At 48.2% G+C, this 22,226-nt stretch overlaps 1 protein-coding gene across 3 annotated transcripts in view; it reads right to left on the bottom strand.

Moving 5' to 3' along the window:
- Positions 1 to 20,756, bottom strand: part of Chd7 (chromodomain helicase DNA binding protein 7) — a 183,492-nt gene extending 162,736 nt beyond the window's left edge. The window contains exon 1 of one of the 3 annotated variants that reach the window (XM_006237848.5): positions 20,247 to 20,756. The gene's annotated coding sequence lies outside the window, so the exon portion shown is untranslated. 3 annotated transcript variants of the gene reach the window in all.
- Between the last annotated feature and the right edge of the window lie 1,470 nt (positions 20,757 to 22,226).

The following is a 22,226-nucleotide window of genomic DNA, read 5'->3' as shown; positions in this document are numbered from 1 at the left end:
TCATTCTCATTCTCCCCCACCCTGGCCTCGTTTTACCTGCAGTCTGCTGACTTATTTGAATTGTTGCTACAGTAGATGACATTCTGAATCACCCCAATTTCATGTTGGAAAATAATACACTGTGTTCACCTTCCATTAGATTATTTTTAGCCTAAACTTATTATGTACAAAACTTACTCTCATCAAACACCGAGACGCAATTCAGACAGACTGCAGTAAATCCGTGAGGCCAGCCACCTCTCCGTGCTATAAGGCAATGTCAAGTGACCGGAGCCGCACCACCACTGCCGTGTCCTTCCTCTCATCGCTCCTTTGGAATACATATTCAGGCACCACTGCCCTCTTCAGAGATGGAGTGGCTTTCCCAAGGTCCCGTGGGTTAGCACACTAAGAACCAGGCTCTCACACAGCGCCCGCAGTCTTAAACGTTCAGTGTGCTGCCTCAGACAGCATCCACCACTGAACTCCAAGGCCTGTTGGGTAACACATGTCAGCCAGCCAACCACAACCATGATACAGGAAAACGACCAGAGCACAGAGCCCAGCAGAGCCAGACAGTGCAAAGGCAAGAAGTTACCCATAAGGTTCTATTGAGCCCTGGGCACACAAACAGAAATTTTTTTTAAAAGCCCACTTCACTAGCCCGTTTCAAACTAAGAGTGTACCTGAAGAGAAACGGCCGGCGTGGCGTCAGGGAGCTTGAGACAGGTGATGAACTAGGTAGGTCCTTAAGGTTTTTGCCTTGTTTCTTACTCCAATTTCCTGAGGCCTCTCTTCCCCTCCCGCACAGCAGCACAGAGAGGCCCCAACAAGGAAGGAGGAGAATCACATATCCCGAAGCAAGGACATACAGGGCTGGTTATATCTGAGGTCAAACCCAGGCAAAAGGAGTTAAGAGTCTCCAGGGAGGTGGTGCACACCTTTAATCCCAGCATTCCAGAGGCAGGTGATCTCAGACTTTGAGTCTAGCTTGGTCTACAGAGTAAGTTCCAGGAAAGGCAGAGTTTCACAGAGAAACCCTGTCTCAAAACAACAACAACAAAAGCAAACAAAAAGGACCAAAAGGGAGTGAATGCCATAGATCAGCTCTAGCCCTACAGAACCAGAAACAATAGTTAAGACATCACAGTGTAAGGCATGTGTGTTACCACACACCTTCGATCCAAACGCTCGGGAGGCAGAGGCGGGAGACCTCTGTGAGCTTAAGACCAGCCCGACTCACACGGTGAGTTCTGGGCCAGCCAGAGCTACATAGTGAGACCCTGGTCTCCCTGCCCCCAGCAAAAGTGTGTACAATCTGGAAATACTTCAAAATCCTGAGTTCATCTCGGAGGTCACATACTTCTAAGGTGGCATTAAATGTGTGGTTCTACAGCTAATTATGTATAAACCTGAGCTGAGGGAGGCCTCTTACACTACACACAGCCTTTCTGGTTAGCTGAGCATGCTCCCCATGTCAGCAGACAAAAGGGGAAACGAAAAAGACTCAGACAAAGACGTAAGCAGCAAGGTGTCCTCTGGGTGGTGAGCACAACCTTGGTCCCATAATTCTCTTCAAGAACGCGGACGCTACCTCTCACTGTGCGCTGCTCATTTCAATGCCTGAAAAGTAGGACGGCCATCTTTACCACGAGCTCCAGGCTTCCTAAGGACACTGAGGCCCAGCAACCTTCCACCTCCACTGGGCATGCATTGGTCACTGACAACCAAGCATCGGTCCCAGCTCGATTCAATGAACACTCAGTATACACCCGACAAGGAGAAGGCGCCACTCACTCACTCACTCACTATCCTTTTTATACGCAAGCAAGGGAAGTGAAGCTCCAAAAGTCACTGGCCCGATTTCCCAGGTTAGAAAGGAACTGATCCCATGCCTTGAGCCCAGGCAGCCTTCAGCTCCAGTACTTAGGCCAGGCTTCCCCTTACAACCTCTAATCAGACATTTTAAAAATCTTGAAATGACTAGCATTTTACCTGAAACCATTCTCCATGGCTGGTGGAGGAAGAATGTCTAAGAATATCTAACACATCTATGTCTGTAGGAAAGGATCTACCCTGTACTCTTTTTCTCTCTTGTGGAGGAGACACGCGTTATAAAGAGGCTTGTTCGTGTCAGCATGCCAGGCAGGACACATGCCCACGTGCACACGCTCGGAAGCCATAAGACAGCGTCTTCCTCTATTCCTCTCCTTGCTTCTTTTTTACAGGCCCTTTAACCAGAAGCTAGCTGGGCTGGGCTGGCTGGCTGGCCGCCGGCCTTGGAACCTGTCCTGCCTTGCAAAGTTAGGGTACGGGCATGAACAGCCATGCTTGGCTTCTCACGTGGGTGCCAAGGAGTCAAACCCAGATCTTTGTGCCGCCATCTCTTGCCTATGTCCTTAACCCATCAGATTCTACAAGATGCAAAAGCTACGGGGTCCCTTCTTGCCTTGTATTCCTGAGTGACTGGCCTTAGTGAAAAGACAGGAGCTGTTCCCCTACCTTACTTACGGGATAGGCACAATCTAATGCTAAGAACACATCTCCATGCAGATAACTCGCTTACAGTGGCTAGCAGTACGTTTCTCGCTTTACTGCGATGGTTTTAATAGTTTGGCACCACTCTTGCGGAACAATCTTGGTATTACTGTTTTTATAGTACTCGGTGTATTGACAGCCTCTGGCAGAGTGGCACTATAAGGAGCTGATCGCTATCTGCCTGAGTTGGATCTAGCAGCCAAGCAGGATCGACAGTGTGATGGGAGCTGCGTCCATGGGGCCGTATGGTAAGAAGTCATACCAGGTACGATCCAAGTGACCTTTTGACTTAAGTTTCAGTTTCAGGTACGTTCAGGTATGTTTGGTTTTACTGTGAGCAAAAGTGTAAAATAACGTGACGGCAAACTACAAAGTCACTACTTAATACTTTAACATGGCAGAGCGAAGACATTAGAACTGACACCTCCTCAAATTTAGTGAAAAACACCAACAAAACAGCTGTTTGTGTCTGGATTCTGCGGCCTGGGTTTCTCGTAACCACTGGCCAGTAACTGGTGATTAACTCAGGGTAAACATCAACCTTGTCTCTGCTTGTCTCTTCTCACACTCCTGTGGGCCTCAGAAGATAACAGGGACCAAAAAGAGTGAAGCGAGGGAGACAGTATCTCTAAAGCTACTTAAAGAGAAAACCTGTTGCCTTCCAGTAGGAAAGACTTCCGCGCGTGCACATGTACATACATACATTCATGGGTGTGTTCATGCGTGTGCGCGCGCGCACATGCATGTGTTTTCATGTGCGCCCGTGCATGTGCGTGCCTGTATATGTTCATTTATATGTGAGTGGTTGCGTGTCTATAGTCATGCGCATGCGTATGCCCAGGCGCATGCACACGGCCCTGAAAGCGTCTCCAGACTACACAGAAGCCGCACTTTGCTCCAGTTTAGCAGACGCAGTCCAAGGTGAAAGAGTTCCAAAAGCCGGAATCCTCCGCTCCCATCCTACACGGACTCTCACCGGGACTCAGCAGCCCTTTCAACTCAAATATATTCCAGTCTCTAGGGAGTTCTCCACCTCCCTCCCACCTATCAAAGCCATACTTACACAGAGTTTTATATTTACGATATGTTAAAGTCAGGCAGACACACAGGAGCTGACGGTAAATGGGTCTGAAACCTGAGTGCTAAACGCAGTTAATAATACAAATTCGGATCACATCGACAGAAACGCTTTTAAAAGATACACTTGCTTTTGTCTCTTTGAAAACAAGCCAGGGAGGTCTTTTAAATTCAGCAGGCAACAGAAGGAAAATTATTTGGGTAAGAAAAATATTTCAAATACTGCCAAGCAATCTAAGGGGTGGGGGGTGGGGAGGACAGAATCTTAAGGCGAAGTTAGATTTTTTTTCGGGCTATCCATTAGCTATATTTAGTCTTAAAACACAAGAGAAGCCCTGTATATACAAAAGTGATGAAAACTAAGAGCTGGCATGTGGAGTGTCATTTGACTTCTCTGATTTTATAATCCTTTCGGTATAACATCATAAATACAAAAGGTGAGAAAATAATGAAATAAAACTATTTCTAATTCAATTAATTTATTAAATGCTAACAGTGCAAAAAAAAAAAAGCAGAGTAGTGTATTCAGATGCACTACTGTATTAATCCCCACCGCCAGGGGCAGGTGAAGAAACTGAGTCCTAAATAAATTATGCAACTGGCTCCTGATAAGCAGAACTAGTTAGTCATTTGTCCAAAACCACAGCTCGTAGACAGCTCAGTACAGATTCAAACCAGAGCTGGTCACAGCTTCTAACTGAGTAAAACTACTGGTCTTTATTAAAACTCTCTGTTTAAAAAAACAAAACCAAAAAAAACTATCTTTTAAATCAATGTATTTTCCTTTGGCTTTTCCCAGGACTATGATTTAACCATAGTTAACCTACTGCTTTGTGTTCTACTCTTTGAAGTCTTCTGTTGCCCTCAAGTGTGATCTGCATTGTCGACATGATATTCTAACATAATACAGCATAAATTAAACCACCTAACTTCTCAGTGTGGCTGCTCTGGTGTAACAGCTGACAGGCCTCCAGGCTGCTTCTCAGGGCTGATGACTGACCACTATTGTGGCCACACAGAAGCATCCTTTACACATAGCCTCTTCAAAGGTTTGTATGTTTTAAACTTCTGGCAGTAACAAGGTAAATAGGTCTCATCACATTCTGGGAAAAAGCGGTTCTTTTAAATGTTCACAATTTGATAAGAGGGGTTATTTTCAGTAATAATCTGAGTTGTGTTTTAAGAATGAATGAGTCTTGCTATCTATCCCAAGCTTGGCTCTAACTTAACAGTGTGTGTGCGCGCGTGCGTGTGTATAAATGCTACACTTACAGACATGTTCCATGGTGCCTGGAATAAATTACTTCCACAATCTGTAGTTTTTGTACCTAGTGATAGATTAAGTTCTCCCATTCTACCCCCTTTGATTGTTCCCTTCCTGGTTTTTTTTGGGGGGAGGGGTCCCTTCCTGTTTGAGGTGGGACAGAACCCTCAGAGTACACTCAGGTACCTTCCCCTATCCCAGCCAAGGTCCCTGAGAGTCACAGGTTACCCTCATCAAACACTCTACTGCCTGTCTTCATCCTCCACTTCGTTCTCCCTGCCCTTACCAAAGTCCCACGGCCTCCAGGCTGGGCTATTTCAACAGCGTCTGACTTTTGCCTCTAGTCTCTCTTTAAATGCAATCCATCACGCATTGCCAAACTAACCTTTCATCTCCATCCTGTAACCTCAGTGAGGATCTCACCCAGGCTCAACTTCCAATTGCACCACAACCCAACCCTCTCCCTACCTCTCCAACCTGCTGCCCTTCTCCCAGCCAGCGCTTCCTGCCTCCCGAGGCAGGCTCTGGGGCTGGAGGCTGAGAGAAGGGCAGAAGTGTGAGCCAGGGCTGTGTCCCTCTCCAAAGAGCCACAGCTCCAGGAAAGCCACCCTGACGAGACAGTGGGGGGGGGGGGGCACAAAGCCCTGTCCTGGCTCCTGCAGGCTGTTCTGGGTGGGCTACTGGGCTCCTACCAGGGCCTTTAGCTGATGGTTGTCCATCACTCTGTTCACCTTACTTCACTGCTAGCACTCTGACCACACCTCCACATGCCCTAGCATTTTCTCACACATGGTGCCTGTGTCGCCCACATGGTCACATGTCAACCTGCACGTCCAAGCAAAGGGAAACATTTTCAGTATCTCCTAAAATTAGCACAATCCTAATTTTACACCAGCATGCCTTCAACAACAGCGAAATCAGACCAAAAGGTCAGTAAGAACATCATCCTACAACTCTGCACATAACTCTGGAAGCTCATAAAATAGTTTCCACCAAGCACATCCATGTTCCAGATGCCAAAAAGATCTTGCTGTAAGTCCCTAACAGAAACCGTCAGTGGCTCTTCAACGGTGTAAATCTGAAAGCATAAGCGTACTCTGCTGGTTTTAACAGCCATGCCTCTAGATTCGTTCATATCTTTCTTAGAACTGACAGGGTCATAGACCTCTATACAGAAAGTTCACAGTTGGGCAAATTTGCATAGGCCTGGATTTCTGAAGCGCACTCCTAAAATCCCTTTGCCAAGGCAAGTTCCTCTTCTCACTGTGGGCATTAATTAGCTAAGGGACCAGAGCCCTAGAGTCTCCCTACACAGCACAGTTCCTAGAATCAGCTAACTTCAGCAACTGGATCCTCCCAGGGTCTTCTAAGAATGGTTTTAGGTTTTTCTGTTAACACCATGTTAAAATATGACAGTGTAGGAACTGGTGTTCCATGAATCACTAGATTAACCCCATAAAAAGCAAATATACTACTCAGTTGCCAGAATGTGGTAATGGGGCCACAATAACTTATCTCTTCTTCCCTACCTACATTCTGAGCCAGCTGGGAGAGGGCCACACAGGGGCCACCGCCCAATCCCTCCGATAAGGAACCTCTCTGCACGAAGTTCCCGAGCCCAGCAACACTTGGGGCCTTACCCATGGAAGATGCCTCATAAGCCTTTCCTGGAGGCATAGAGCTGAAGTCACTGTGGTGGCAGGAGCACAGAGAGCCCGTCTCCAAAACACAGCCAAGACAGCAAGGTCTCAAGGACACAGGTTTAAGTCATGGAGATGACCTCCACAAGAGCAGGCAAGAAGCAAGGGAGGTTCTCCCAAATAGGCCATCTTCCTGGGCAAAGAATCAAGATAGGCAACTATGCTCTCAAAGACACATAGTGGGGGAGGAGGCACAAAGACACCAACACGCAAAACATGGAGTGCTGAAGATGTGGCTTATCCCAGCTAAGCAGCTGCCTGTGCCTGGCAACCAGGGTGTGTGCGGGACCTGAGATCCAGAATAGCCAAGAGTGAACTGTTGTTACACTTCTGCAAGAAGGGGAGTGTGGGGGAGGGGGTGTCACGATGCTTTGTAGACAGGTTGGAACACTAAAGATGGAGCCTGACCTTAGGTACTGGAAATAATTGTTTTGGGAATCACGTATGGAGACAAGAGCTGTGGTCCTGAAGCAGACCTTCAGAAGGCCAAGGACAAAACACCTGGTACAGGAAGAAAAGGAAAGTCAACAGAGGCTGCATGAGGGAAGGCTCAGGATGCCAACAGCCTGCTCGCCAAGCTCAAGAACAAGTATCAAGAAATGGGTCAATAAGACTGGAAGGAAGGATCTTCTCTTCAACTTGAACTTTGGCGTCTTGCCCTAGGAGCACTACTCTAAGAAGCCCTACACCAACCCACTCATTCACAACATTCCAAATACATTGTAACAACTTCTATATTCTGTTTTCTGAATCCTTTGAACAAGCTCTTATTAGACACATTGTATGCCTTTGGAAATCACACTGGCTTACAGGGAATGCACTGCTCCCAATAGATGATGCCCCTTATCAATTTCTCTTTCCATACACCTTCCACACACATCAGAACTCCTCCTGAAACAAGTTAATTAGGCCATAGGAGAAATGAGAATAAAACTTATCAATACACAATAGTTACTTATCCTGTAGGGCCATTGTTTTAACAGGTCTTTACCCTGGGGCCCACTCTCCCCTTGTATGTTAACTAGTTTGTCAAAAAAAAAAAAGCTACAAATTACCCACATAGATTGTAAGAAAGTAACATCCCTCATTCACAACATTCCAAATACATTGTAACAACTTATATGTTCTCTTTTCTGAATCCTTTCCGTTTCCAAAGTATACTCGGTGGAAAAACAAATGGTATTCTACCATGCTTTGGGGGCTACTGAGGGCAGTAAGAGCTAACGCTATGAGCCTGAACCAGACCAAGAAAAGGCCCATGGCAAACCACAGTATACAGGAAGGAACAGAGAAGAAGGAAATGTGAACAGACGCAGCATGGGAGAAGATTCAGGACTCCCAGCAATCAGGATCCTCAGCAAGACTCTGGATAACAGCAGTCAGAAACACATCAGAAACAATCCAATAAACATCTGACTCTAGAAAGCACATGGAAAGTTTAATTCAATAAAGATGACTTGCAATGAAGAGTCTGCATTTTCTGTGAGAAATATACAGGCGATTTTTACAAGAATGTGAACAACTGCTTTAAACGCCTCTTCTATCCTGAAACAAGACAAATCCATGTCCTGATCCAACAGTGGGCCAGGTAGACACTCACTCTACAGGTCTGCCTGGTAAAGGTATGACTGGTCTATGTACTATGTTATGATCCAGAAAAACCTTATTTTTACTTCCTATAGGTTTATTGTCATTTTCTGTATATGCACGTGGTATACACAACCTGTATGCTTGGTACCTACAAAGCCAGACTGCAGTTCTGGCTCCCTTGGGACTGGAATTAAGGACAGTTGTGAGCCCCGTGTGCTGCAAACTGAACTTTGGTCCTCTGCAAGAGCAGCTAGTGATATTAACTGCTGGGAAAACCGTCTCTCCAGTCCCTATTTATGCTTTGGGCAGCTTTGTTATTTTGTTTGCTTTTTAGTAGTGGAAAAGTGGGGGTGGAGAGACGGTTCAGCAGCTAAGAGCACTGACTGCTCTACCAGAGGTCCTGAGTTCAATTCCCAGCAACCACACAGTGGCTCGAAACCATCTGTAGTGGGATCTAATCTCTTCTGGCCTGCAGGTCTATATACAGGTAGATCACACATATTTCTAAAATAAGGAAATTAATTGTAAAATATGAGTGGAAAAGTGGTAAGGACAAATAGCAATTTGGATAAATGGAATTCTGAAAACACTCCTAAAACAAAGATTATTTCTGCAATAAATTATTTGTATTGTACACACCCTGGTGTTTCGCCCTGCGCACATGTCTGAGAGTGTTGGACACTGACAATTGTAAGCTGGCACGTGGTTGTGGGAACGGAACCTGGTTGCTCTAGAAGAACAGTCAGTGCTCCTAACCATCTCTCCAGGCACAGACTGAAGTGTTAAGGGTACCAAACATGTTTTAACCAGAAACTCGCTGTATTCAAGCTTATGCCAGTTCACTCAATCCTGAAGGACAATACTATACATGTATAATAGCCAGATATACACCATGAGCCTTTTTTTTTTAACTTTTTGCTTTCGTGCCATGTCATACATGTGGGGATCAGAGGACAACTTGTAGGAGACTTTCTCTTCCCACCATGTGGTTCTCAGGAACTGAGCTCATGTCATTACATACATTGGACAGCAAATGGCTTTACTCTTTGCCATCTCGCCAGCCCTGAAATACATTATTTCCGTATGGGAAAGTAAATGTCACCACTTTTAAGATTTTTATTATTCCCTTTCAAATGATGCTGGCAAGAAAAAAACACACCACAGCATACAGGTCGACAAGTTTGCACATCTCTGCTCTGTATGCAGCTATGCAAGTGCTAGGTATCACTAAACAATCCGGATAAATTCTGAGAGCTACTTTAGTAGATGGCATTTTTGTGAGCAGCCTAAAGTATGCTTACACAAAAATGTTTACAACATCACTGGGTGATCTGAAACTTTGGAACCACTACCTGCCGTCCTTGTGAGACCGGATGTTATCATGTGGTGAGTGACTGCCTTTGACTGTGTGTAAGGCTGTGGAGGCTGTCTGTTGTCTTGTGTGTTAGCTGGAACAGTCCAAAAGTGTTTCAGAAGCTCCATACTCACACAAGTCAATGTTCATATGTGGGAGCAAAAGGACGGCATGCTGTACGGCAAGCCATGCAGCATCCGAGTCAACTCTGCCTTGGGCAGTGAGAAAAAGGTGTCCAGAGAATTGTATCTTGGGTAAACACTGGGGAGAAACTTCGAGAAAAACAGTTCTGCAATAAGCTAAATAATTCAGCGCTGACTGTGTCCAGTGAGGACGGGACTGACACACAGGGAGTTTTGTGAGGAGCCTGTGTCTTTCAGGTTGAAATGCCTGCAACTGATAAGATTTGACATCTGAGGAGAGGGGGCCTCCAAGACTATATAGTCCATTAATAGGCAAACTGCAGTCTCCGCTTCTCTCCAGGAACTCTCTACAAATCACAAGTACACAAGATCTGCCTGTTCCTCGGATCCTTCTAAGGTCTGGGTGGTTCCGACAGGAGCATCCAAAGCTCTTTCTACAGACAGACAGCAGTGGCAAGGGCTGGCAAGAGAACTCGTCCTCACTCCACTCAACAAACCCATTAAGGACTGTGAACTTGGGAAATAGATCGACAATCTCTAAAACTGCACTTCATCCCCCTATAAAAATGAGAATTACTATTCCGGCCTCAGCATTCTCCCTAATCCTACTTCAGGATCTGGTGAGAACTGTTTGTGTAGACAGCTCTGTAAAATGCCAGCGCTCAAAGTCCACGCTCTGTACATGTCAGCTGTTTGGATCACTGGTCTTCTTCTAAGGACTTTCACTTTTCCTGTCCCAGTCTAAGAAGCAGCAGAACAGTTTTCTGGGAGATTCACTCAATCTTCCCTTTCCTGAAACTGAAGTGTCCACATGTCCTAGCTGTTCTTCATGTCCTAAACCTACTCTACGTTTAATCCCCTCCTTACCCAATAATCAGAAGTCTGGAAATGAGGAAGTCATGTGTTCTGAGACTAGAGGACCTGGAGTTCCTGTGGACTTGGGTCTCTGACAGAGTCACTTCAGAACTGACTGACCCCTGTCCAGGCCACTGGCCATAAAGAATAATGTCACCTGCTATGTGAACAGCGGGTTTAGGAGAAAGAAGGAATGGCCGGTTGTCTAGAAAGACATCTATAACTCAAGACAGAGAGCACTGGTGACGCTGGAGAGGACGAAGGACTCCCTGACACTGTCACTTTGAGAAGCAGAGACACTGGAGTCCCTGCTGCACGAACCAACAGCAGCAGGATCGGGTAACCACCATCTGGCCATTCTGCTAGAGGAAGTGCATGCAAGTAGGAACTTTAAGTGTCTGGTCCAAGGAAAAGTGTAAACTGCAGAGCCCATAGCCACTGCGGGCCACTCACTGACTACTCGACATTTAAGATGATAGCCTGGGAACCTTTTGAATTAGAAGCAAAATCAAGGACTGGCAAGATTGCTCGGAAACTACAGGCATTTGCTGCCAGACTTGACGACCTGTTTGAGTCCCCAGGACTCACACGGTGGAAACAGAGAGCCAACACGAACAGGCTGTCCTTGGACCTCCACAGGCACACTGTGGCGGGCGCCACACGCGTACACTTGCAAAATAAATAAAGGTGACTTTTTAAACCTAAGACACATGGCTTGCTGGGTTCAACAACTAAAGGTCAGCTGATAAAAATAACAACTGCTCACCCAGTGGGCCATATTGCCTTATCGGGTGCTTCTGGTAGTGTCTGCTTATCTCACTGTATCTTTGGGCGGGCGGCTGTATCAGAATCTCCACCACTATGATTCATACCTGGTCTTTCTGGTATGAGAGTTCAAGTTCCCAGTCACTGCAGGGTATGTACATGTGGCCTCCACAAGTATTTTCGTCTCTGCTGGAGAAAGTGTCATGAAGGCAAAAGACGCAGACTTGAGTGCCGAGTGTGAAACGGCGGTATGGGCAGAAACAACCGGGGCTGGCAAGCCAGCAAAAGAAGCTCTGTGGTTGTAGCGTGTCGCTTGTACTTTTAAAGGACCTTTTCTTTTTCTCTTTTCAATAATTTGCTTATTTTTTAGAACACTGATTGATGCTTTACCTGTTGTTTTTCCAGTGTGAAGGAGTCAGATGCCCCTGGAGTTGGAATTACAAACAGTTGTAAGCTGCGTGCGATGTGGGTGCTGGGAACTGAACACAGGTCCTGTGGAAGAGCAGCCAGTGCCCTTAACAGCTGAGCCATCTCTCCAGCCCCTAAAGCACCTTTTCTTAGTTCACACAAGTAAAGCTAAAAGGCTACGCAAGCAGGTTCTAGAATCTAGTCAATCAGGATTCGAGCTCCCCCACCGCAGACTGAAATGGGATGGCTCTAGGGAACTTAAACTCTCAAGCCTCAGTCTCCTCAGCTGCAAAATGGGGATAATTCTACCTGAAGTTGTTCTTAATGAGTAATTAAAAGACCCATTAAAACATTCAGCACAGGCAATGGTGTAACTCAGTGCAACAGTCTCTATTTAGCAGGTAAAGTCCTGAACTCAATGCCTGACACCCACGGTTGTTCTCTGACTTCTACACACACGCTGTAGCACAAGTGTGTGTGCACACACACACGCACACACACACACACACACTTTCATTACTATGATTATTCTTATCTTTTAAGGTATCTCGTTCTTTGCTTTTCTTCGATGCAACACACGATTTAATCAAGACTTTGAAACTTTCAGAGGGCTGGCATGATTTCCTGAACATGTTCAAACACAAACACGGTCAAGTACATAAGAACATATAAACTACCACAACGGAGGCTTTTAAGTTCCCTCTAAAAATCAATGGTTAACAGTGCACAGGCCCCACCCATACGGAAAGCAATTGCCAGGCCCACACACTATAAAACGCATCTGAAGTTAGGGCATATTCTTGTTGTGGAGCTGTGCACTGAGCGGTAAGCTAAATGTCTGCTTATTATTCTGGAAGGGACATCTCATTGTTTACCTGCTCATGTTAAACACACTCCATGGTTTTTAGGTGTTTAAATCATTTGTACACCTATAATTGTCTTAAATATCAACAAAACAGATTTCTGCCATGCCCCAGACTCTCAGAAAAAAACGAGCAGGAGACACAGTACACTCCGTAAAAGGTTAGAGCAGTCCCTAAATCTCCTCAGAACTAGGGAGGAGAAAAGTCAATTACCAAGGTGTCTACAGCCCAGATATGCTGCTCATCTGACTGTTTTAAGATGCCATTCCCAGGAAGAGGATGCTCGCCCATGCTCACACAGGTCTGACTCTAGCTGTTCCCCACACAAAGGCTGGGGTGGGAGCGCATGCCATCTGCAGTCCTTCTCAGTCGCCAGGAGCTCTGTGCCTGACCCTGTATTGATAAAGTAAATGCACGGTGTAAAAACTCCAACCCACCACATGACCTCTGCTGCCTCCTTAGTCAGTGCTGAAGCCAAGAGAAGAGGCAGCCCCCAGTACACGGTCACTTCACGGTCACTTCACGGTCACTCCACGAGCCCACCAAAGTCCAGACTGCAGGAGGCTGCAAGCATCTTTCCACTACCCTAGAGCTCACGAGGAAATGACCTCTCCAACCTCAGAAACACGCTACTGACAAACCAAACAAAAAGAGGCATCTTAGAGGGACTCTTAAAAAAGATGGCTAACTGGGGGATCTGGGGAGGTGACTCAGAGGCGAGGAGCAGTAACTACTCTTCCAGAGGGTCTGGGTTCAATTCCCAGTGCACAGGTGGCAGCTCGCAAGTGTCTGTAACCAGAAACCCAACACTCTCACAGAGATACACATGCTTGTGAAGCGTCGACGCATAGAAAATATAAATTTCTTAAAAAATTGGAACTAAGAAGTTGGAAGAAATAGTACCAGAGATACGCTCCCACCAAAAAGCTGGCAAGGGCCTTCTGAAGTGTTGGTCAAAACATGGAGGTTTTATACTGAGCGACTTTCAAAGATAATAACTTCAAGGAAGGACAGCTTCATTTGCAGGCAAAATAAAATAAATAAAATATAAAACCTACCAAAACCAAGTAGCGACACAAAGTTTGTCCTGATGTTAATGCACAGGACTCTCATAATTTGTCAGTTCGCACATTATTAAAATCCACTATTCAGAAGCTTTTCTGGGTTTGTCCATCAGCACCTCTGACACCAGCAACCTCGTTTTATAATCCACTTTCTCCCACAAAACAAAAGTATCTTTGAAGATAATTTGCATATTAAACTGGTTTGTACATACTCCAGTAAACACCAGGTAAGTGTTCAGGCCAAGGCTGTTATTTTTCCCCAATTACTCAAATAATATATTCATTTCTACAACACCCACGTAGGATGCAACTGTCTCAGCACAATTAACTCCCTCCAAGTGAGAAGCACAGGTCTGAAAGTACATGGAACCCACAGGCTACCTCCCGGAAGCCCAAGGACCTCGCTCGAATATGTAACAGGAAAAGAGCTTCCAGAAGAGAAGACACAGAAGGCAAACGTGGCCAAGTCTGGCTACGGCAGGATTCGTGCTTAGCCTCTGATGGGCCAACTCCTACAAAGCGCTACACGTCAGGCTGGTAAGAGGAAAATACTACACCCTGGGCCAGCTACAATGGTCACCACCCTCGTCCCAGCAATCCCCAGTGGGTTTACACACACTCCTCCATGAAGAGGAGCCCTTTTAAGGCCTTCGAGGGTCAGCAATAGATTATGCTTGAAAAGTCTGGAATACCACTAGCAACAGAAAGAAAGTCACAACAACAGTTACCCAACCCACAGTGAGGAGCAGTGATCCTGGTCACACGCTCAAGGGACTAACTCATCCACTTCTTCCTCATATGCCATCCTTGTCAGGGGCCCGCTGCCTCCACGAATAGCATCACCAGACAGCCGAGCAGGCGATGTGCTAGAAACAGACATCCCTCGAGACCTGTCTTCCAGGACACATCCGTCTACCTTCAGGTCTGATTCACTGAAACCCTCCATATTCGCTGCACCTCCCCATGGCTCTCCGTCCCCAAGGACACTAATCTAGTCCACACGCACATCAATCCCAAGGAAAGCAGACAGGATACTGACCACACTCTTCTCCCTCCACCCACCCGCCGTCCCACCTACTTGTTCCATCCCCCATCAAGAATGCTCCACGCTCAGGAAGTACTACAACTTTCTTCAAAAATCCCAAGTTCCACATCAGGCCAGTGCTGCCCAAGCCCGGATGCCGCCTGCCTCCAAGGTCTCCCCTTAAAGCTCCATGTTGACCTACAACTGCAACCTTCTCCGGGGCAGAGGTCACTACTGCCTTTCACTTCCTTACACTTTCCTGTATGACAAGATACAGGATGGCAATGCTAAAGCCACTTCTCAATGGCTAAGCCCACACAACGGTGGAATCCGAGTCATAACCCCTGTCCTGTGCTGTCTTCTACCAAGTCAAGTCTCGTGCCGCCACGGTGTCGCCAGACTGTACTACTGCACCTTTTAGGTAGTAGGTACCCTAGAACAGCTGAGTGGAAAACAACAGAACAGGAAAACTAACCAGAGTCCACATTCACTTGCTAGGAGAGCCACGCCTGTTGCCTACACAGGAAGCATGAGGCTCAAAGGACCACTATGAAGGCATCTACCCAGTTCAACATTAACAGCCACCAACACTCCTGACAACCAATAAAACTTTACCCACGAAAGTACGCTTCTCCATTAAAACAGTGCACGTAATGTTTAAAACGGATGCTTCTTGTTTTCAAGGTGAAAACAAAGCAGACACCTCCACCAAAATAATAAGTAACTATTTTTCTGAGAGAGCATTCGTGTTTGCGATGGCCTTGTCAACACATACAGCATCTAGTCGGGGTGATGAACTCACTGAAAACAGTAATCAGATGTTGGAACAATTATCTCTGCTTTTCTCAAAATAGATAATCATGGGAGGGGGGGTTTCCTAACAGGGTAGAGGAAGCCATCAGTGATTTAAGAGAGCCTCTAGGAGCCCTGTGCTCGCACGACTCAGAACCTAAGGCAGAAGGTACTCTCGAGTCACTCCATGAAGAGGAGCCCTTCTCCTCCAGAGCTAACTGAGTCATCCAGCAGATGAGCCCACATTTCTCCCACACGACACACCACACTAGGCACCAGAGACAGGGAGGGGAGCGGGGGGGGGTGTGTACTGCAGGAACCAGCTAGAGGCCGCTCATTCATCTCTGGGCTCCACATTTTTTAATCTATGACATGAACAAGTTCAGCACGCTAAGGCCCTCACACTAAGTATCCGAAGGCTTGAATGACTGTAAAATTAAATCCTATATGACAGGATCTCCACGATTACCGCTTCCTATTATAACACAGCTGATCTCACCTAAAAATTTTAATATACTGATAAAAGACCCAGACAATCAGTGGTTTTAATTACCACTTCTGCTCGACTCCCACCAACGATCCACTGCGAACCTGGACCATAACCGTAACCTAAGTGGTGCCCAGACTGAAGGAAGCCATTACATCTTTGCATTCTGTAGGGGGAAAAAAAAATGGGATCGCATTTTTTTTTTTAATTTTAAATACCACTAGTTGTCTTGGGCTGTCAAAGATTTTTAGAAGACAAAACAGTTTCGAGAAATAGTTCGAGAAAGAGAACTATTTTATCTTCCAAACTCACGGTTCTAATGGCTTTAGAAACCAGTGAAGAGGCACACTGCTAAAGTTCTACTTTTTAAAAGGCTTAAAAGAGTATCTCCTCTAAACAATACACAACCGTGTAAGACACGTCCAGAGCCAGAGGACCAGTAAGTTCCCTCAGTCACAGCGGTGCCTCTCAAATGCTCCTCGGGACGCTGTCACATGTATTCAGCCCACGCTGTGCATGTTCACCTCCTTCATGCAGACAGCACCTGAATTCTGGGATTAATCGCTTTCTGAAGAAGGCCTCCTAAGATCTGCTCGCTCTCTCTCTCTCTCTCTCTCTCTCTCTCTCTCTCTCTCTCTCCCTCTCTCTCTCTCTCTCTCTCCCTCCCTCCCCCTCTCCCTCTCTCCCCTCCCTCCCTCCCCCCCCCCTCTCTGGTTAACTCAGCCCTGACTAAACAGCATTTTCATTCTTGCAATACCTTTATTTATAGGATTGTTTACAAGATGGCCAGGGTGTCTGCTACAAAAAGCAGACAGACACCGAAGAAAGGACCAACTACCACCTCTATGGTTCACCCTAGATCAAGACAAGCATAAAGTAGTTTCCCTGCTACTAGGGGATAAACTCCTAGAAGGAAAGCCCTGTCTCTCACACAAGAGTTCCACAGTGGAAGGTCTGCGTAGACAGAAAGAAAAGGAACTAAATGGATGCTAACTGAATACCATGCAAACTTGATCATACACGGCAAATAAGATACTTTAATTCCTGGTTTGAAAGAACTGTCCCAAGCCTGGCTCCCATGGTGCAACAGGGGTGACAGAGCAGAAGCACAGACAAGTATATCCCTCTTCTCTTAGCTCCTGGCATGGCAGCGGTGTACAGGAAAGGTTGCAATGTTTTCTTGATGTTTTAAATCATAAAGGAACTTATTACTATAGTGCTGACCTCCCAGTTAAGGCAAGGCAAACAGAGAACAAGCCTTATGGAGAGAGAAAGTATTGGCAGTATTCCATAAGTCAAACTAAAACCTAGACCGAGCCTAGAAGAATCCACAAAGGTACTGTTTTAACACCAAGTTCCCGACTAAATTAATACTGGCATCTGTACTTTCAACTGGGGGAGGGGGGAGTGTAACTAGTTTATTTTTCTCCTTCAGAGAAAAAGTTGAGATTTATCTATGTTAAAGGATCTAACATACCACTCTACTACTTCTCTACCTGTCCTCGGTGCTAAGGAAAGGGAATCAATTTTGAAACTGATGTCAAAATAATTCCACTGATTAAGCCTAACATAAGTTACTACCTGACTTGTTTTTTTCATCTAGAAACTCTCTTAATTTTGAAAGCATAAACATGGGATAAAGAGTCATAAACTTCAAACTTACCAATCTGACCAGATTTTTTTGAGGGGTGGGAGTGGGAGCAAGATATCCAAGAAAAATATATAATCAAAACATGCACTCCCAGGAAACGACCTCAAACCTGGAGTGTCAGACTGAGGAAATTCACCTGTTACAAGCCTGTCAAAAATCCACTCTATCCCTTAATCAGCAGATTATCAGAAACAGAGAAAGGGGATGCCATATTCACCCAATAGACAAAAAAAAAAAAAAAAAATCTTTTTTCATTTTAAACAGCTCCTAAAATTTGCTGACATGGCCCTTTCCCATTTCCAATTTTTACTTTTACTGTTCTTTTTGTTTTCTTGCAGCTTTCAGGGAAAATAAACTTCTCATGAGGAAACTGGAAGACTTAAAATGTCTCCTACTTATCACCTAGAAAGGCGACCCAGAGTCCTCTGTGCCCCAAGCATCTAGCTTTCAGCCTCTTTATTACCGTTGTCAATGAATGGGCCCCAGTCAAGTGAAAGCTGCCATTTTAGGGGAAAGACTGGAGGGCTTTCTGTTGTGCAACAGCAAGACAAAAACACTGTGCGACAGATGTACTCTGGGGGCTGGGGAGGACGCAACTTCATAAAACCACTGCTCAAGTTATTTCTCGGACATTACTGTAATCGAAACGTAATTAGAACTGGAATAAATCAGGTATGGAGCTGCTGGGTCATCGCCACTAAGATTTTTGTCATCGTTAGAACAGCTCTGTGAGGAAATAGAGACGTATTTATTTCCTCCGGCTGATTATCACGTATGATGAGTATCCCCCTCTTCTGAAAGAGAATTGAGGGAAAGTAACTGTGGACCCCTTAGGAAGGTGTCACCCACTGCAAAGACGGCTTCAATTTAAAATTAAAAAATAAAAATAAAAACCAGAGCTCTCACAAAAATTATTTTAAAATAATTATTTAATATATCCAGAGATCCAGCTCAGTGGAAAGACACAGTTTAAGTAAGTTATTTAAATCGATTGCTAGATAATATACAATGGAAAACTAAAAAGTATACTTAGCAAGTGGAGAACTGGATAGTGTATCTAATTCTAGCAATTCAAAGGAAACTCTCCATGTGGGTTGCTACTTTTCTTTTGTCCATTGTCTGTTCAGAAGAGGGAAGAAGGAGGAAAAAAAAAAAAAAACTAGTTTAAAACCCAGGCGTGAACAGTCTCTAAAAGTGACCTCCAGGGAGAACCGTGCTGCCGGGCCGGAGCACTCCCTGGGCTGCCCGCTCCACGGGGGCGCTCACAAAGCGGGCTGCCGAGCCGGAGTTTGGGGTGCGCTCCCACGGCGCAGGGCTCCTCGAGGCAGAGCCATCCGGAGAAAGGCGGCTCGGGAATGATGGCTGCTCGGGGCCAGCGGCTCCTTCCCCGGAGCCTCCTGACCAGTCCCCCGCCCCCGCCAACCGGCGGCCCCCTCCCAGTGCCGCTCAACCCATGCCACCAAGCCCACCCCGCACCGCGCCCCGCCGCGCCCCGCCCGCGCCCCGCGCCCCCAGCGAGCCCTGTCCCCGGTGCGAAGCAAACAAACAACGCGTTCCCCGCCACCCTCCTTCCTCTCCCGCTGACCGCTCGGCCTCCAGCCACCTCGGCCGCTCGCGCCCGGAGCCGGCTCTCCGCGGGGGCACCGCGTAACCCCGCCGCTCCGGGGCCACCTGGCGACCCCCGCCCCCGCCCGGACCCCCGACAGGCTGGGGGGAGGGGAACGGGGACGCGAGTTGGGATCGCGGATTAAAGTCGCTATTATGCCGCCGCCGGCGGCCCGGCCAGCTCGGCAAGGTGGGGTCCCCCGGTCGCCCGCCCGCGCTCGCCCCGGCCCGGCTCCCTTTCTTCTCGTCCTCGCGCACTTGGGAGCTGCCGGGGATCCCCAGGAACCCCTAGCTGCGGGCTCGGAACTCTGCGGTCGCCGCCGCCACCGGCTGGGCTCGGGACGCCCCCCGCGCCGCGTGTTCGCGCCACCCCCGCCCCCGCCCCACGCGGCGCCCCGCGCACTTTCCCTGCCGCCGACCCACCTCGCCCGTGGCTGTCCCCGCGCGGGCTGGCGCCGCCGCGCCCGCAGGGACGCACTTTGTTCGCGCCGGTGCGGCCGCCGCTCCCGGCGAGCGCGGCGTGGTCGGGCCGGAGCGGGGGGCGGGGGCGAGGCGGGGGGCGCCGCCGTCCCCGAGCCCCGCGCTCAGCGCCCCGCGCCCGCGCGCCCGCCGCCGCTCGCGCCGGAGTTGGAGCCCAACTTTTTCCTCCTTCCCTTTTCTCTCGAACGCAGCCGGCAACTCGTGCTCGGTGCCGGCGGGAGGAAACGCGCTCGCGCTCCCCAGCGCGCAGACACGCTCCCTCCTGTCCCCGTCCCCCCCGACGCCGGCAGCACAACAAAAAGCCATTTACATGCGAGGAAGTGACCCTCGGCCGCCCCGCGCGCCCCCGCCGCCGCCGGCCCCGCGGACGCAGGCAAAAGTTGGGGCGCCGGGCGGCGCTCGGGCCGCGGGTTCGGGCCCCGCCGGCAGCAACACGGGCGACCGGGCGGGCGGCGCTACGCTCCTGCCGACCGCGGCCCCCGCGCACCTCTCCCCGCGCCCCGCACACGCCCAACTCCCCGCTCGCAACTCCGCGCGGCCGCGGCCCGGGCCGGCGCGGTTTCCTGCCGCCGCCCCTCCCGGGGGCGCCGGGGAAGTCTGCGCTCACCGGCTCGCTCGTTCGCTCGGGTTAGTCCGCCGCCGCGCGCCGTGGGGAACAAAACGCAGAGCGGCTCCGGAGTTGGCTCGGCGGCCGCGGCCGGGGGCTGATCCACGGACGCGGAGTTAGCCGCGCGCGGACGGGGCTCTGGCGAGTTGCGGGGTCTCCGGGTCCCCGGGCCGCCTCCTCCGCGGAGCTCCTTTGTGTAATTCCACTCGATTCAAGTTTAATCCGATAGTTCCCGAGCACGAGCGCGTCCGCACCACCACGGCTCAACCCCCGCGCCGCCGCCGCCGCCGCCACCGCTGCCGCCGCCGCCGCCGCCGCCGCCGCCGCGGCCCCAGCACGCCAGCGCCTGCGCGCGCCCTGCACGCCGCGCGCACGAGCCTCCGGGACCGCGCGCGCCCGCGGCCGGCTCCCTCCGCGGCGCGCCCGCGCCCGCGCGCCGCCACCTGACGTCAGGCGCGCCTGGCATAATTTATGCAAGAATTCGGCCGGGGTGGCGGAGGCCGCGGAGAGGCCGAGAGAAGGGGGCGGCGCGGCGCGGACGGCCGCCCCTTCCCGTCCTGCCGGGCGCCGGCGCAGCGGGCGGGTGTCGGTCCCGGTGCGCGGCCGCCGCAGCCTCTCGGGCAGCCTGCTGCAAGCGCTCCCGCGCGGGTCCAGAGGGTGCCACGTTTCCGCGCAGCACCTTCCCGGAGCCGCGGTGCGCCGCCCTGGGACAGGAAGCCGAGGCCCGGAGCCCGTAGTGACCCCCGGCCACCGCGAGGGGTGTCCAGCGCCGTGCGGACCGAGGAGGCTGGGGGTGTTTGGGTGTCTCCTGTAATTATCCTTCAACTTGAGATGATTTTCCCACAAGAAATACCTAGGATGGACGCCTTTCCTTTCAAATAGATCCATTCCTGCCTCACCACTTTGCTTTTGCCGACGTCCTCGGTGATAGGACCGCGCGATCTTCCACTAAATCAAAAAGTTTAACTAGATGGCATTGATTTTGGTTGAATATGTGAGCGTGCCAAAAAACGAAGGGATAGCGCAGTGGTTATGAAACAAAGAAATAGAATGTGTGCCCATTTTTAAACGTGTCAGAACTGGAGTGTTTTCATCATTCCCTCGCCAATGTGGCACTAAATATGATCTTCCAGTTTGAGTATCCGACCTTCTTGCCCATTTCTCTTTCCAGTGCAATATGAATATTAACCTTGAAGACATTTTTAAAAATTAATTTTCCTCTTGCGTAATAGATATTTAAACATTTCCTGCGCATCTTTTGTGTGCAAAACACGAAGCGAATATCATTTATAAACGGCCAACAATTGTAAACTCCAACATGGTTTTATTAGGTTAAAGACTGCACTCATTTATAAATAAGGAAGGAGGTTATACAGCCGACTATGACAGCTGTGTAAGTGATATTGAACTCAAAAATCGTAGAAAAAAAAATCAACCATGCCAATCTCACCCACTGATGATGCCCGTGCTGCTACTGAGCCTAGAATCACACTGTTTTTATTTGGACAAGTGATTTGCCAAAACTGTTTCATTTGTACTGCAACTAAACCGGTTAGACATTTATTTCCTAATAGCAATAATTTTATTCTTTTTTATTATTTTACAATCTGATGCTTATTTAAGTACATTGCTTCTGACTTTTTTTCACCATAAATTGGATTTTTAAAAGAAACATAGTCATCAAATAGTTTACAGATAATCAGCAGAAAACATGTCAACACCACAAGGGGAAAAAATCTGACATTAAAAACTGAAAATTATGAAATCTGCTTTTTATAGCTCCAGAATCATAAACCAAAAATCACAATTCTAATTTAAGCCTTCCATTTACAATAAGTTTATATCCCTCAAAGTAAGGCTATTACAGATACTTGGGGGGGGGGGTCCTCACTAATCAGATATGCATCTGTTTCAAAACAATTTACAAGCTAAATAATATGACCTCTACATTTAATGAAAGTATAATGTTTTAGCTGTGTG

The sequence above is a fragment of the Rattus norvegicus genome, chromosome 5 (assembly GCF_036323735.1).
Source record: "Rattus norvegicus strain BN/NHsdMcwi chromosome 5, GRCr8, whole genome shotgun sequence".
Classification (NCBI taxonomy): domain Eukaryota; kingdom Metazoa; phylum Chordata; class Mammalia; order Rodentia; family Muridae; genus Rattus; species Rattus norvegicus.
Note: the sequence above shows the minus strand (reverse complement) of the source record. Positions and strands in the feature narration are given on the sequence as shown.